The 15423-nt window shown below is 39.4% G+C and overlaps 1 protein-coding gene across 2 annotated transcripts in view; it reads right to left on the bottom strand.

Annotated features, from left to right (window-relative positions):
* The window catches only part of SDCBP (syndecan binding protein), a 31812-nt gene extending 22377 nt beyond the window's left edge, over positions 1-9435 (bottom strand). For both annotated transcript variants that reach the window (XM_019925295.3, XM_019925296.3), the window contains exon 1: positions 9289-9435. The gene's annotated coding sequence lies outside the window, so the exon portion shown is untranslated. The remainder of the gene's footprint in view (positions 1-9288) is intronic.
* Between the last annotated feature and the right edge of the window lie 5988 nt (positions 9436-15423).

The following is a 15423-nucleotide window of genomic DNA, read 5'->3' as shown; positions in this document are numbered from 1 at the left end:
TTATGTACAAGAGAACTCCCAAGAGACTCTGAGCAGACTTTTCAGCAGACACCGCAGGCCAGAAGGAAGTGGCAGGATATAACTCAAAGCGCTGAAAGAAAGAACTGCCGCCAAGAACACTCCACTCAGGGGGCTTCCCTGGTGGCGCAGTGGTTAAGAATCCACCTGCCAATGCAGGGGACACGGGTTCGAGCCCCGGTCCGGCAAGGTCCCATATCTCGCAGAGGAACTAAGCCCGCGCACCGCAACTAGCGAGCCTGCGCGCTAGAGCTCGCGAGCCACAACCACTGAGCCCACGTGCCACAACTACTGAAGCCCACGCGCCTAGAGCCCGTGCTCCGCAACAAGAGAAGCCACCGCAAGGAGAAGCCCACGTACCGCAACAAAGACCCAACACAGCCAAACATAAATTAAATCTTTAAAAAAAAAATACTCCACTCAGAAAAGTTGTCCTTCAGATTTGAAGGCAAGGTAAAGAGTTTCTCAGACAAGCAAAAGCTAACAGAGTTCATCACCGCTAGACCAGCCTTATAAGAAATTTTATAGGGATTTAAGTTGAAAGAAAAAGGTGCTCATTAGTAACAGGAAAACAAAGTATCAATCCCAATGGTAAAAGTAAATATATAAAAAATTCAGAGTAACCTCAAGCTGTAAACATGGTGGATTAATCACAAAGCTGGAATAAAGGTTAAAAGACAAAACAAAACACAACTAACTACAACCATTTGTTAAGGGAAACACAGATAAACGGATGTAAACTGTGACATCAAAAGTATAAACGGGGGTGGGGGATGTAAAAATGTAGTCACAAGGATGCCCACCTTGCCACTTTTATTCAACATACTCTTGGAAGTCCAAGTCAGAGCAACTAGGCAAGAGAAAGAAATAAAAGGCACTCAAATTGGAAAGGAATAAGTAAAACTGTCAGTATTTGCAGGTGAAATGTTACTAATACGTAGAAAAGCTGAAAGAATCACCAAAAAACTGTTAGACCTAATAAATTCAGGAAAGCTGGAAGATACAAAACCAATACACAAAAATCTGTTGCCTTTCTATACACTAGCAATTAACTACCAGAAACAGAAATTAAGAAAACAATCCCATTTACAACTGCATCAGAGAAATAAATTTAAATAAGGAGGTGAAAGACCTGTACAGTGAAACTACAGCACACTGATGAAAGAAATGAGAGACAACACAAATAACTGGAAAGATATTCCATGCTCCTGGGCTGGAGGAATTAATATTGTTAAAATGTCCATACTATCCAAAGTAATCTAAAGATTTAATGCAATCTCTGTCAAAGTTCCAATGGCATTTTTAAAAGAAAGAAAATAAACGACCCTAAAATTTGTATGCAATCATAGAAAACCCCAATAGTCAAAGCAAACTTGAGGGAAAAAACAAAGCTAGAAGCATGACACTTTCACTTCGAACTATATTACAGAGCTATAGTAACTGAAACAGTATGATACTGCATAAAAACACACACATAGACCAACAGAAGAGAATAAAGAGCCCCAAAACAAACCCACGCCATGTATGGTCAATTAATTTGTGAGAAAGGTGTCAAAAATATACAATGGGAAAAGTACATTCTCTTCAGTAAATGGGAAAACTGGACAACCACATGGAAAAGAATGAAATCTGACCCCTATCTTACACCATACACAAATATCAACTCAAAATGTATTAAAACTTGAACCTAAGACCTGAAACCATAAAATTTCTAGAAGGAAACATTGGCAATGAGCCACTTGACATTAGTCTTGGTGATGACTATTTGGATTTAACACCAAAAGCAAAGGCAACAGAAGAAAAATAAACAAGTGGTACTACATCAAACTAAAAAGGTTCTGTACAGCAAAGGAAACAATCAGTTGAAAAGGCAACCTACCAAATGGTAGAAAATATTTGCAAATCATGCATCTGATAAGGATTAACAGCCAAGCTAAAAAAGGAACTCATATAACTCCACAACGAAAAAAATAAAATAAAAAATACAATTAAAAAAAGGGCAGAGGATCTGAACAGACATTTTCCCAAAGAAGACATACAGATGGTCAACAGATACATGCAATGGTGTTCAACATCATCAGGGAAATGCAAATCAAAACCACAGTGAGATTATCACCTCACAGCACAGGAAACAATTGAAATGCTCTATCAGAGAAGTAATCTAAAGTACTTCCATATGGTAGTGAAGTAAAAACCTTCTTAAGGTCCTAAAACATCGTGTCTTCAAGTCCATAAGGATAACCTGGAAATCTTGTTAATAACACAGATTCTTGAGTCCTGGCCCCAGAAACTAAAAGAGTAAGTCTGGAGTAGAGTTCCAGAAATCTGCCCTTTAACCCTTTGTATACCATCAGCGTCCAATGGACACAATTTTAAATTCTGAGTTTCTTTTTTCAGAAGTTCTATTTCACGACTTTTATTCTTTCTTAGACAAAAGAAAGGGAGGGAGGGATGAACTGGAAAAAAAAAATCTTTAAATAGAGTAAAATCACCCTACCTTACAGATATCACAAGGGTTCAACTGGACTCCTTTATAAATCTAAGATGCGTTATGGAATCTTAGTGAACTTATTTTTCCCATATCTTGAAACAGTTTTGCTACTGTATCTAGGAATTACTTAATCATTACTCATCCGTTATTCCCAAGTATGCTAAAGAAAAAACTAAAATGACAATAGCAACAAAAAGTAGAATCATTCTTATTCATTCTAGGAATACATTATGTCATCCTTCAGTATGTGTTGCCCAAAGTACTGCATCCTCTTCCAAAAATGTATGAAGTCTGGAGACACCATCTTTGTAGCCTTGTTTTTAAACTGTATTCTTTGAACACAGTAGAAAATATGGGATTTTTCATTTTTCACCCATGATGGCACAGAGAATAAACTGGAGGAAGACATTAGACAAATCAGAAATGAATACAAAGAAACAAATAGCTGTACTCTAGACTTTTATGATAATGAGGGAATTGATCAAAAGCAAACCTCAGACTGAGTTTTCAGATGAAGATATCTTAATTGAATTCCTCAAACTTAAAGATCAATGAGTAAACAATATGCCTATACTTAATTAAAAAAATACAATTTTTCAGTTAGTCATTCTGAAGAAAGCACTTTATCGTACAATATTTTGAAACAAGTCCCTAGATCCTGTTTAAAAGGATATTTACCATCTTCTTTCCTCTTTTACATCTATACAGCAAAACTTACTGGATTTGGTTTGTAAGTAGCCAAATGAAGGCAGGTAGTTAAACAAAGGTGACCAGATGAAAATAGCAATGTAGAGAAATTTTAAAAAATCTGTTGCACTGACTATTCTAATTGGTACTTATAAAAGTATAAATGAAAATTCTTTGCAAATGTAAGTTAGATGGTCATCTCTGCAAAATCACGAACCATGAAAGTTTGCAAAAATACTGCATTTTGACAACGCAAGTACAAAAATTACTGAACAGTAACGTTAGAACCTATGAGAGATGGGTATGAAATCTAAAATCCAGTATTGTTTTGACAACCAAGTGCATGAAAAAAACCTAAAAGTAATGATAAGCTAAGATATATTAGAGATGTAACTGAAATCTGGAACAATATTTATAAAAAGGATATCTCCCAACTGTATGGAGGACAGTTGATGAGCAATTAGTTGCACTCAAAGATGTTGCCCGTTTCAGCTATATATACCTTCAAAACCAGGAAAACTTAGAACAAAATTTTTGGTTTCTTATGTTCAAGTTGTTATTAAAATTCTGTTTCTAGTAAAACCGTGTTTCCCTATGCCTTTATTTTCATTTCTGCAAGTTATTCATAAAATGACCTAAATTATACAAAATATTCACTGGACCCAGATGATAAATAGTAATGATCATGTTTTCTAGCACACTGTGGATTCATAAGCATTCCAGACGATTCACATATGGTGTCAAGCAACACACTGTGATAAAGTCCTAAACAGTCTTCATGGCAGTGTTTCTCAAACTTGGCTCACCACCAGATCAGAATTATTTGGGCACTAGTTAAAAATACTTTACCAAGCTGACACAGATTTCATGGAAGGACGTAGGAATTATTCTTTTAATAAATATCCCAGGAGACTATGATGATAAGCAATTGAGAATTATGGTCATATGAAGTCTACTCTAAGTACAACTTCTTTTTACCCATAAGATTCCATTTCCCACCTATTGAACTGGCAAAAATCCAAAGCTGAACAACACTCTGATAATGAGGCTCTGAGAAACACTCATACATTACTGGTAAAAGTGTAAAGTAGTATAATTTCCACAAAGAGTAAGTTTGCAATATCTACGAAAATTGTACATGCAGATACCCTCCAACCCAGCAATCCCACTTCAGGTTTTAGTCTATAAATATGCCTACACACAAAAAGCAACAAATGTAACATTTTATTCACTGAAACACCAACTGTAATAGCAAAATTCTTTAAACAAAGGAGGAAGTACTAGATACACAAAATAGTAAACGAGGTCGAAAATATTATCACATTAACTGGAAAAAACAAAGCATTATTTAGTGCAGTATATAAAGTATGCTCAAATTTGTGTTCAAAGGAAGGGGGAACTTAAGGAACCAGAAGAGGGAACACAAACTAAACCCAAAGCTAGCAGAAGTAAGGAAGTAACAGACATAAATAAAAAAGAGAATGAAAACTAAATTTAGTTCTTTAAAAAGATCAACAAAATCGACAAACCTTTAGCTAAATGGACTAGGAAATAAAAAGAAAACTCAACATGTTAAAATGAAAGTGGAAATACTAGCAGAGTTTCTACAGAAATAAAACATTAAGTCTCTCTACAAGAGAGCACTATAAACAACTGTACACTAAAAAATTGGATAAACTAGATGAAATGCACACATTCCTAGAAACACAAAACCTATCAAGACTAACTCAGAAAGAAATAGAAAATCTAAATAGACCCAAAACTAATAAAGAGACTGAATCAGTAATCAAAAATGTCTCAACAAGGAAAAGCCCTGAACCTGATAGCTTCATTGGTGAACTCTACTAAACACTTGAAGAATACCAATCTTTCTCAAAATTTTGCAAAAAAATTGAAAAGGGGACACTTTCATTCTATGAGGACAGCATTACCCTGATACCAAAGCCAGATAAAGACACAAGAAAGCAAACTATAGACCAACACCCCTTATGAACACTGATGCAATCCTCAACAAAATACTAGCAAACAGAATTCAACAGCATGTTAAAAGGATTAGACATCTCTTAACAAATGGGATTTATTTCTGGAATACGAAGATAGTTCAACATATGAAAACTGTTCAAAGTAATACATATCAACAAAATGAAGTGCAAAAAACACAAGATCATCTGAATTGATGTAGGAAAAGCATTTGACAAAATTCAACACCGCTTTATGGTAAACACACACAAGAGAATAGGAGTAGAAGAAAACAACTTCCACATGATAAAAGCCATATATGCAAAACCCACAGCAAACATCATACTCAATGGTGAAAGACTGAATATTTTTCCACTAAGGTCAGGAACAAGGCAAGCATGCCCACTTTCAACACTACTCTTCAACACAGTACTGCAAGTTCTAGCCAGAGCAAGAAAAAGAAATAAAAGGCATCCAAACGGGAAAAGAAGTAAAATTATCTCTGTTTTCAGATACGACCTTTTATGTTTAGGGTTTAAAAAACCTTAAAGACTCCACAAAAAAGCATTAAAACTAAAAAACAAATTCAGCAATGTAACAGGATACAGTCAATGCACAAAAATCAGCTGCGTTTTTATACGTAAATAACAAGCAATCTGAAAAGGAAAACAAAACCAAATCCATTTACAATAGCATCAAAAAAAATAAACTACTTAACGAATCTAATCAAGAAGGTAAAAAACTTGTACAATGAAAACCACAAAACACTGCTGAAAGAAATTGAAAACAATCTTAGAAACAAAACTGGAGAACTCACACTTCCTGATTTCAAAATTTACTATAAAGCTAGAGTATTCAAAATGGTAACTACTGAAACCCACAAGCCTAGAGCCCGTGCTCTGCAACGAGAAGCCACCGCACTGAGAAGCCTGCGCACCGCAACGAAGAGTAGCCCCGGCTCACTGCAGCTAGAGAAAGCCCACGTGCAGCAACAAAGACCCAACACAGCCAAAAATTTGAAAAATTTTTTAAAAAACTAATCAAAATGGTATAGTATTAGCATAAAGACAAACATAGACCAATGGAATAGAACAGACAGCCTAAAATAAACCCTCGTATACATGGTCAAATGATTTTTGACAAGGGTGCCAAGACCATTCAATGGAAAAGACAGTCTTTTCAACAAATGGCGCTGGGAAAACTGGATATCCACATGCAAAAGAATGAAGGTGGACCCTTACCTAACACAATATATACAAAAGTTAACTCAAAATGGATCCAGGATCTAAAGGTAAGACCTAAAACAATAAAACTCTTAGAAGAAAACACAGGACAAAACATTCCTGACATTGGATTTAGCAATGGTTTCTTCGATATGACACCAAAGGCACAGGTCACAAAAGAAAAATACATATTGGACTTAATGAAAATTTAAAAAAATCTGTGCATCAAAGGACACTATCAAGAGCGTAAACAGGCAACCCACTGAATGCGAGAAAATATTTGCAAATCATAACTGATAAGGGATTAATATCCAGAATATTTAGAGAACTCCTAAAACAACAACAAAATCAAAACTATGAGATACCACCTCACAGCCACCAGAGTAACAACTATCAAAAAAAGAAAACAAGTGTTGGCGAGGACGTGGAGAAATTAGAACTCTTATTCACTGTTGGCGGGAATGGAAAATGGTACAGGTGCTATAAAACACAGTATGGCAGTTCCCCCCATAATTAAAAATAGAACGCTGTATGATCCAGCAATTCCATTTCTGAGTATACACCCAAAAGAATCGAAATCTGGATCTGAAGAGGTATTTGTATACCTACATTCACAGCAGCATTATTCGCAACAGCTCAAACGTGGAAGCAACCCAAGTGTCTATCGACAGATGAACGGATGAACAAAATGTCAACACATATATATGCACGCACAAACGCGCGCGCACACACACACACACACACAACGGAACTTTATCCTACCTTAAAAATGGAAGGAAACTCTGCAACGTACTATTGATACAACATGGATGAAACCTTGAGGACATCGTGCGAAGCGAAATAAGCCAAACACAAGCAAGACAAATATGTGATCCCACTTACGTGAGGTACTTGCAGTATCAAAATCATAAAGACACAAAGTACAGGGATGGTTGCCAGGGGCTGGGGGGAGGACAGAATGGGGCGTTACTGTTTAATGCGCAGAGACTTCCAGTGTTAAGATGAAAAGACTCAAGGGGATGGACGATGGCGATGGCTGCACACCAATGTCAGTGTATTTAATATCTCTGAACTGTACACTTAACAATGGTTAAGATGGTAAAAATATACGCGTACTTTACCACAATAAAAAAAAAAAAGAAAAACAACAGAAGGGGGAAAAATATATTTATAGGTTTGTACAGGTATAAAATATCCCTGGAACGATACCTAAAAAATGCCGAACAGTTGGCTCCCACAGGAAGAGAATACGGTTGGCTAGAGGACCTTGAAGGAAGGAAATTTTACACTGTATACCCTTTTTTGCTTAAATGCTGAGCCCTGTAACTGCTTACCTCCTCAAAAACTAAATAAACGTGCAAAAAATCTTGGCAGCACTTGGAAAGAAATGAATAAATGTGAATATAACTATGACTAGATGTAACGGTTGGTTTTTTTTTGGGGGGGGGGAATCTTTCTTTTTAGAAACATATGGCATTTACTACCTAAAGAAGTACCTAAATCCGACAAAAAAAACAGGAAAGAAAAAAGAGTTGAGTCATGCTCAATTAAAGGAAGTGTTTACTGAGTAGTACACTCAACCGCCAACTATTAGTAAACGCTTCCTCTTTTAGTCACGATTTTCATATCCTTTCTTATAACACCCAAACGTAACTAAAAACTAATGGTGCCAAAGTTAAATGTGAATTATAATAGAATGACTCTTTCCTGAACCTATTAAAAAACATTCCAACACCACTGTAAAGCAATTATACTCCAATAAAGATGTAAAAGAAAAAAAAGACATTCCATATCCTTATTTTTATTCTGCAGCACAAACTATCTGATCTATAATGTTTACATACCGTTCAAAGAACAGAAGTTCGTAGAACGAAGTTGGTAACAGAGCAAATCAAAAAACAAACGCACACATTTTTACCGTTTGCCCTCAACCTCAAAGAGAAAAACTTAAAAGAATGGACACATTTTATTTCACCATTTGTATATACTGGCGATAAAGCTAACCAGGCTGCGGCTGGGTTCCCCTGTAACTTTCCTTTTTAATCAACTGTTTCTTCTTTGAAACAACTGGATGTTGTGAGATTCGTAAACCAAACGTACTTCCTAAGAGAGGTACATAATATTAAAAATAACCGGGAACGGCTGTACAGATGATATACACAGACCAGATAAACCTAGAAATCTCCCGTTAAAAACTAGCACCTTAACAGACTCCCTGCTTAAATGAATCCGTTTTGGTAAAAAGGGAAAACTTTACCCACATCTACATGCCTCCGCCTGCCCCATATTACAAGCGAATCCTGAAACGAAAGCTGAGAATCGCGACCCTCGAGGGAGGATTCCTGCTGAGCGCACCCTGCTGGGGGCGTTTCTCCCTTTCCTCCAACTTCTCCAGAAGCCAGCGCCCCGCGAACACCTCTCCCCCTCCCCCTCCCCCTCCCGAAAGGCAAGGCTTCGCCCGCGCAACGGACACCTCCTTCCTCCGTCCACGTCCCGACGTTCCGAAGCGGCCACCGAGGAAGGCGACGCAGCCCAGCCTGGGGACGCGGCACCGGGACAGCCCGCAGCCGGCGACTCTCCCCTCACCAGACCCGGGTAGCTCACCCGACACGAACAAAAAGGGTCGAGGCGGACGGGGACTGGGGGCGGCGGGCGTCGCCCCCGGCCGGGCCCCAGGCTCGCCCTCCACCCCCAGACAGAACCCCGAAACCCACAGGGTGGTGGGCGCTCGGAGAGCGCCGCTCGCGCAAACTTTCGCCCCGGGCCCGGCCGGGCGCCGGGAAGAGCGCGGAGCGGAGCCCACAGAGGGGAAGGCGGCGCCGAGACGCCCTCCGCCCAGCGGTCCGGGGCCCCGCGCCCGAGATGCCGTGAGCTTCCCCGTTCCCCGCCCCCCCCCCAAGGGCTGCTCACCGAGGCCGCAGGGACGCACACACTGCAGCCGCCGCCGGTCACTGGCTCAGACTTCCGAGACCCAGAGAGAGGAGAACGGTGCGCGCCCGAGGACCGCCCGCGCCGCGCGTCCCCGCCTTCCGCCCCGCGCCTTCCCCCCACGCCTTCCGTCTCCGCGCGCGCTCGGTCAGGTGACCCGCTCCCCATGGTAACGGGGCGGGGGCGGGGCGAGGCGTGCGCCTGCTCCGCCGCTCCCGCCCACCTGCTCCGCTCTCCAGACAGTTCCCTGCCTAACGGCCGGGGGCCCCCAGCTCACTGCTGATCCTCCGCTCTCACGGTCACTTAGTTCCCCATCACCTCCGACACATCGAGAGGCCCGAGAACCTACCGTTCGTCCATTTCCCAGCCAGCCCTAAACTTCCACCACACCCACGGGCTCCGCAACGTTCCTCCCACTAACCCTTCTCGACTCCTGCCTTCTTTGCGTTACAGCTTTTTTCTTTGGCATTTATTACTTTGTCCGTCTGAGCTGAAGTTTGCTGGTTGTTGAAGGTTATGTGTGGTAGTGCACAAAAGTAATAGCTTTATCCTAATACAAAAACTGAAAAACTATTTCTTAAGGGCTACGTTCCAAGCACTGTCCGAAGAACTTGATGTATAGCAGTCTTATTTGGTCCTTACATCAAAGACAGATACAGCATCTTCTTTAACATGCAAAGACACTGAGGCACAGTTTGCCTAAGTTTTCTGTACTTACCATGGAGTAACAGAGTACTTGACAAAATAGCATTAACTTAGAAGCATTTTATTTCTAGCCAAATTATTTAGTGCCATAATAATTTAGTCTATGGTAAAATAAAAACCTGAGCATAAAAGAAGTGACAATAAGATGAAAACTTTGCCCTCAGAGAGTTTGTGGTCTGATAGACATTTTAAAATAATTGCAATGGAAAAAAAATTGCAATGGGAAGGAACAAAACTGGTTTTGTTCACAGGTGACATGGTTACGTAGAAAGTCCCAAAGAATTGACCCCAAAAAAAACAACCCTAAAACTAAGCAGTTATAGCAAGGTTGCAGGATTCAAGGTTAACATATAAAAGCCAACCACTTTCCTATATAACAGCAATAAACAACTGGAATTCGAGATTAAGGACACAATATCACTGATACTAGCACAAAAACAATGAAACAATACTTAGGTAAAACTCTAACAAAATATGTACAAAATTTATATGAGAAAAACTAAGATTCTGATGAAAGAAACCAAAGAAGATACAAATAAATGCAAGGACAGTCCACGTTCATGAATAGGAAGACTTGTTATTGTCAAGATGTCAGTTTTTCCCAACCTGATTTGACACAATCTCAGTCAAAATCCCGGCGAGTTATATTTTGGATATGAACAAACTGATTCGAAAGTTTGTATGGAAAGACAAAAGTCCCAGAAGAGCCAACCCAAACTGGAAGAAGAAAAACAAAGTCACGGGCCTGTGTGTGCCCAACGTCCAAACTTACTGTAAGGCTGCAGTAGGGACTTCCCTGGCGGGGCAGTAGTTAAGAATCCACCTGCCAATGCAGGGGACACAGGTTCGAGCCCTGGCCCGGGAAGATCCCACATGCCGCGGAGCAACTAAGCCCATGCGCCACAACTACTGAGCCTGAGCTCTAGAGCCCGCAAGCCACAACTACTGAAGCCCGCGCCCCGCAACAAGGGAAGCCACCGCAACGAGAAGCCCGTGCACCGCAACGAAGAGTAGCCCTCGCTCACCACAACTAGAGAAAGCCCGCGCACAGTAACAAAGACCCAACGCAGGGCTTCCCTGGAGGCGTAGTGGATGAGAATCTGCCTGCCAAAAAAAAAAAAAAAAAAAAAAAAAAGGCTGCAGTAATCAAGACTGTGGGGTATCAGCAATAGAAAAATCGATCAATGGAACAGAATACAAAGCCCAGAAACAGACTCTCAGAAATACATTCAATGGATCTTTGACAGAGGAGCAAACTATTCAATAGACAAAGGGTAATCTTTTCAACAAATGGTACTGGGACAACTGGACCTCCTTATGCAAAAGAAAAAAAATTTTTTTAAAGAATCTAGACACAGAACTTATCACTTTCACAAAAATTAACTTGAAATAGATCATAGGCCTAAATTTATAACTCAAAACAATAAAGTTTCTGGAAGGTAACACAGAAGGAAATCTAGGTGACCTCTGGTTTGATGATAACTTTTTAGATACAACATCAAAAGCACAATCCATGACAGAAAAAATTGACAAGTTAGACTTCATTAAAATTTAAAAATTCTTCTTTATGAAAGACACTGTTTAGAGAACGAAAAGACAAGCCACAAACTGGGAGAAAATATTCGCAAAATACATATCTGCTCAAAGACTTGCAGCCGTGGAGGACATGAAGAAACCTTAAATGCATACTGTGTGTGAAAGAAACCAGTTGAGAAGGCTACCTCTTATATGATTCCAATCATGTGACGTTCTGGAAAAAGGCAAAACGATAGCAGCAGTAAAAAAAAAAAAAAGATCAGTGGTTGCCAGGGGTTTGGAAAATACGGGGAAGGATAAGGTAGGTGAAGCACGGGATTTTTTTTTTAGGATGGTGAAGCTATTCTGTAGGATACTAGAATGGTAGATACATGACATTACGGAAATACGTGGTATAATTATATATGTATATATATACTTAGTCTTTCCAAAACCCTTGGAGTTTCATGAGTGCCAGCGTGTCCTTGTTATGCTAAGGAGGTAGCTCATGGCTGAAATGTGGGTGGGGGAATAGGGGCCCTAGAAAGCTTCAGGATGGAGGCTGGTCACCAGAAAGACCAAGCACAAGATGACAAGGTTGGTACTTTCAGGCCCACTCCCCAACCTTCAGGAAGGGGAGGGTGCCGAAGAGTTCGTTCCTCTATGGGCCAGTAATTTACTCAATCACGCCTACGTCATGAAACCCCAGATAAAAAGTCTGAACACCAGTGCATGGTGGAGCTTCCTGATCATAGTGAACATATCAAGGTACCGGGAGAGTGATGCACCTCCAACTCAGGAGACTGAGGCTTCTGCACTTGGGACTCTTCCAGACCTTGCCCTGTGTATCTCTTCATCTGGCTATTTGTGTACTTTATAATAAAACCGTAATCCAAAGTCTGGTGCTTCCAGTGAGTCACTCTTAGCACCAAATTTGAAGGTGCATTGTGGGAATCACCAGATTTATAACCAAGTTGGACAGAAGTGCTGACATCATGAGGATGCCATCTGTGGCTCCTGGGTGATATGGGTGCAGTCTTGTTAGAGACCTTGTCCTTAACCTGTAGGATCTGACACTATAACTCTGGGTAGCTAGGGCCAGATGGAATGAAATTGTAGGACACCCAGGTGGTGTCAAAGAATTGTTGATGGAATGGAACACACTGTACAATGCCAAGGGTGAACCCTGATGTGCAACAATGTATCAATATGGGTTCATCATTTGTAACAGATGTACAACACTAATACCAGAGATTAAGGGTGAACTGTGGGGAGATGGGAGTACTTGAGAACTCTGTACTATTTGCTCAATTTTTCTGTGAACCTAAAACTGTTCTAAGAAATAAAGTCTATTAATTTAAAATATAATAATTACACAAATAGAATTGTGATGGGTGTTTAAGAAAAAGCTCAAGGGCATATAGAGAATGGATAAACAATGTCCTACTGTATAGCACAGGGAACTATATTCAATATCCTGTGATAAAGGAAATGAATATGAAAAATAGATTATGTATAACTGAATCACTTTGCTGTACAGTAGAAATGAACATTATAAATCAACTGTACTTCAGTAAATTAAAAAACAAAAAAGATCAGGGGACTGTGGAAATATACAAGGGAACAAAAATTAGTCTAAGAGTTCAAGGAAGGCAAATTTGAAGATGTGAAATTTTAAACATTAAAGAGAAGATCCTAAAAGTTCCCAGGTAGAAGAAACAGGCCATATACCCATGACTGAGAATCAGAATAGATTGGACGTCTCAACAGAAATGCCTGAAGCTAGAAAACAATGGAGCAATGCCTTCAAAATTATGACGGAAAGTGATGTCTAACCTGGAAGTCTATCCTGGGCTAAACTATGTCATTCCAGTTTGATAGAATGAAGACACTTTGATATCAACCAAGGAATCGACAAGCTCCTCTCTCATGTTCCCTCTGTCAGGAAGTAAACGACAAAGGAAATGTACACTTTGCTGCACTTAGTAAGAACACTACAAGAAAGGAAAACTGGGATGAGAAGGTTCCCAGAGCACTGGAGAGAGGCCCAGAGAGTCAAAGGACAATGTTGAAGGGAGATTCTAGGATGATGGCTATGCAGTCCCACATGAAACTGGGTGATAGAAGGCTCTAGGAGGAATGTCTCCAGAAAAAGTAATAACTTGTTTTTGTTTTGTTTTTTTGGGCCATGCCACACAGCTTGCAGGATTTTAGTTCCCTGACCAGGGGTGGAACCCACGCCCTCAGCAGTGAAAGCGCAGAGTCTTAACCACTGAATTCCCCAAAGAATAATAATTTGAACATTGGGAGGGATTCTTGCTTCTGGGAGTGGGGAGGTGAATTAATGATAAGAAATTAGAGTACAAAGCAGTGGAAAAAAAGTGAGGAAAATTGACCAAGAAATGTAATCACTCTACATGACTCATCTTTGAATATTTATGTAGACATAGTAAGATCAAAATATTATCGGTTTAGAGTCAAACCGTGATCATAAATATATTAGCTACAGCTGAAATGCAGTTATTTTCCAGAACATGTTACTTTCTTTAGAACTTTCAGTGGTCTGATACAAAAATAGACCACAAATATGAATATACGCTAACAATTACCATGGTAGGGCATGACTACCCAAGGATATTACTGCACATTAAAATCTCTTTAATATTCCATGTACAGTGGAAACCTAAAGTACAGCGCTCTTACTTAAAAGGATGCCTCTTAGATATCTTTCTGGTTGATAATGTTGCATATGGGAAGGAGTAAAGAGGCGCATGCATTTGTATTCAATTTTCAGAACTGAGAATTTTGTCTTTTTAAGGTTCCTGAAATATGAACACTATCTTAATTAGCAGTGTTATTTCTGAAGATTTAACTTCACCATCAGAACCAAAAATAGTCAAACCCTTGCAGACCACTTGATCTACTGAATTATGTAACTTCCGCTTCCTTTTAAAAATCTCAGCCACATGACAAACCAGACTGCCCTAAACTCCTTATGACGTTAGCCTTTGTTCCAAAATACATTTTCCTCCTCAGGGTTTTATATCAACAAGGTTATAAACAACGCTTTGTTCAGAAGTGAAACTGCCACTCAAAACACTCCTCAGCTGACTTTCCTGGAACAAATTTGTTTATGTACCTTCTAGAGAATCTCACTTAAGAGGGAATATGTTCCTGAAAAAAAAATGTAAATGATACTTTGTCAACTCGATCACTTTTTAAATGCACAAGGGCTGCTCACTGTCTAAAAAGAACATTGAAGCAAATCATTTTGTACAGCCTAGACATTCGTGAAAGGCGAGTAACTATTCCTTAGTAAATACTACTTTTTAAGTTTGGATAGAGTGTAGCTGGTTATTTGATAATAGAAACATTCCTCTGTAAACGATAATAGTCTCATCCTAAATTACCATTTCCCCATGTATTTACCATTTTTACAAAGCTATTTGTAAAGTTCTTTCATCAGAGATTATTTTGCCCCTAGTGATCATGTGTACTAAAGATTCCATCACAGTCATGAGCCATGTCTCTGACATTTGATACAAATATGGTTGGTTGACATCCCATTAAGTTCAAACGTAACTTGCAAATATAAGTTAAATTAACTTACCGTACGGCACTTGTCTCCCATTTCAAAGGTGTATGTTGAATTCTGCTTTCTTAAAAAATTAAAACAAATTTTATGATATTTAGAAATTTCTTTCCACCACAAAATATTTTGTGGGGCTGCTGAAAAACTTTAGAGCAAAGGTAAAATAACATGTGACTTTAAAAACAAGGAGCTTCAACTGTCATTTGGGTCATTTTCAAGGTTCTATTTTCTACCTTCTTGCATTGGCCATGATGGATAATAATTAGAAGGAAAGAAATTTAAATATATCTTATCCCCCTTGGTAC

This window comes from Tursiops truncatus, chromosome 17 (assembly GCF_011762595.2).
Source record: "Tursiops truncatus isolate mTurTru1 chromosome 17, mTurTru1.mat.Y, whole genome shotgun sequence".
NCBI lineage: Eukaryota > Metazoa > Chordata > Mammalia > Artiodactyla > Delphinidae > Tursiops > Tursiops truncatus.
Note: the sequence above shows the minus strand (reverse complement) of the source record. Positions and strands in the feature narration are given on the sequence as shown.